At 51.6% G+C, this 2615-nt stretch overlaps 1 protein-coding gene across 1 annotated transcript in view; it reads left to right on the top strand.

Moving 5' to 3' along the window:
* Positions 1–2615, top strand: part of PRKN (parkin RBR E3 ubiquitin protein ligase) — an 833405-nt gene that overhangs the window by 790745 nt on the left and 40045 nt on the right. The gene's annotated exons all lie outside the window — the stretch shown is intronic.

Below are 2615 nucleotides of genomic sequence, written 5' to 3'. Positions count from 1 at the left end.
GGGCGGATGGATGAATGATGAAGAGATGGATGAGGGATGGATGATTAATGATGGATAGATAGATGGGTGGATGGGTGGGTGGGTGGATGGGTGGATAGATGGACAGATGGACGGATGGGCAAGTGGATAGGTGGATGGATGGATGGATGGATGGATGGATGGGCAAGCAGGTGTGTGGGTGGATAGATGGGTGGGTGGATGGATGGACGGTTGGAATAGTGGATGGATGGATGGATGGACTGGTGGATGGGGGTTGGACGGATGGATGGATGGGTAGATGGATATGTTCCTAGGCCATAAGCTTATGCCGCATTAAGCTTTCACAAGCAGCCCTGTGTTACTTCTTTAGTCATGCCTGTCGCCATGGTACTCAGACTCTGAAAGAGAGTCTCTGGGGTCTCATCAACAAAACAGAGGTAATAAATCTTGCCTCACAATGAAACTAGAGCTTACAAGTGTCCTGGAAAAATGGCAGTGGTTTATGTTGTTGCCGCAGTATTAATGTATCGATCCGCAGCATGAAGTCAGCTAAGGGGAGGGAGTATGTGCTCACTGCCTTCTTCCCATGCGAGGAAATGGTCTCAGATGAAGACACCCCAGCTGTCACACCCCAGATTTGTAAGCACCGTCAAGCTGTTGTTACATGGCCTTGCCCTTATCCTTATGTGTGGGTGATAAGTTGCTTTTTTGTTTTGTTCAATTTTAAGGGATCTCAGATCCTTGTAAGAGTTAAGTGTTCTGTTATTTCCTAGATTCATGTTCTGCACGTGGTGCTACTGACATCTAGACCCTTCGCATACCATTGCCATGAGAATAGTGAAGTAGTTCAAGTGGCACCTCTCCCTGTCCCTCTCAAGTACCCATCAAGTCCTCCTCGCGCGTCCCTCCCCCATCTGCATGGCCCATGGCAGTGTGGAGAGGCAGAGAGGAGATGGCTCACTCTTCCCATCTCCCTGGCTGCCAAGCTGGCGGGCTGGGACCCCGGGCTCCTCGGAGCACAGCCCAGGAGCAGAGCCACGGGCAGCCATGAGTGATGCGTGGGCTTGAGTGCTCACACCAGCATCCACTCACAGCTGTCCACGGGCCCCCCAGTCTCACCAGAAAGTCACATACAGCTGCTCGTAGCTAGAGGGTTGTGTGTTCCCGCTGGAGGCCAGGAAGCCTGACGAGGAACTGGGTACAGCAGGTCAGAGCGCAGCTTAGAGCAGCAGCAACATCAGCCTCCACCTGCAGACACAGGCCGGAGGGGACACGGCAGGCCACAGGGGACACGGCAGGCCACCTGCTCTACAAGACCTGCCCAGCTGCCGTTAGGCCCACGCTACTTACACAAACATTCAGGGCAGCTACGCCTCAATACAAGTGCACCCACTGCACCCATGTGACACACTCACTCTCACACATGAACTCACACAGACTCACTCTCACGTTTACACACTCACACCCACATGCTCACATTCTCACACTTGCACACTGTCCCACACACATACATACATATCTAGCCAGTCATTCATACATGCCCACTCACTAACTCCACGTTCGCACACACACTCACACCCACATGCTCACATTCTCACACTCGCACACTGTCCCACACACACACACACATACATACCCAGCCAGTCATTCATACATGCCCACTCACTAACTCCACGTTCGCACACACACTCACTCTCACACACACTCAACTCACTGTCAGATTCCCTGCCCTTGTGCCTGCCCCAGGCTGCTCACCAATCCGCCCCCACCCGGATGTAGGAAGCACCCCCATCCACCTCCGCTGGGGCAGCCGGCACCGGAAGTGCCCAGTTGTTGACACAGCAGGTCCACAGTGTGCCCAGGCCGACACCCACCATCCTGGCACAGGAACCAGAAAGAACACTGGTGTCCAGCCTAGCACTTTTGTTCATGATACACATAAGACAGAATTTAATCTTCCTGTTTCAAATGCTCCCTGAAATAGTTTTCAATTCTGCTTCTCAGCTGAAAAGCAAGACAGGGTCAACTTTATGAGAATGGATCCGCTACTCAGATTTATATGGATATATACAGTTCTATTGATCCAGGGGAGCTGCAGGAGCCTCGGTAATGAAAAAGAAGGAAGCATCCTTCGAGAGCGTGTTGCTTGAAGCTGGTGCTGAAGGTTGCAGGGTAACGGGGTCGGACTGTGAAAGAGAACCAGGTTTGCAGCACGTGACTTCAAATAGGGTTTAAATTTTTATCCCATGGATCGCCACTTATTGTGAAACGTCACGCCAAGGTTGGGGCTTGCTTTCATTCTTATAGTGACAGCCTATGTCATTGCATTGACCCCCCTGGCAATCTAAAAATATCCAGCAAGCACACAGTGTTTGACCTGATACATGCGTTCAGCACACAAGTCACCGTCTATATCCTTGGAAAGGGGCCACCCCAGAAAGATGGGGTCAGTCTCACCTGGGTGTGCTCGTGACTGTCAGGACACTACATGTGATGTGCCCATTTGGTAATTTATGAAGCTCCTCCTCCAGGAGCCATGTGGCCATTATAGCCTGGCACCGTAGAGAGCACATCACAGTCTGATAGCCTGAAAGGTCACCTGTCCACAATGCTTGTAGTGAAAGTCACTCTCAACA

The sequence above is a fragment of the Pteropus alecto genome, unplaced genomic scaffold (assembly GCF_000325575.1).
Source record: "Pteropus alecto unplaced genomic scaffold, ASM32557v1 scaffold195, whole genome shotgun sequence".
Lineage (NCBI taxonomy): Eukaryota > Metazoa > Chordata > Mammalia > Chiroptera > Pteropodidae > Pteropus > Pteropus alecto.
Note: the sequence above shows the minus strand (reverse complement) of the source record. Positions and strands in the feature narration are given on the sequence as shown.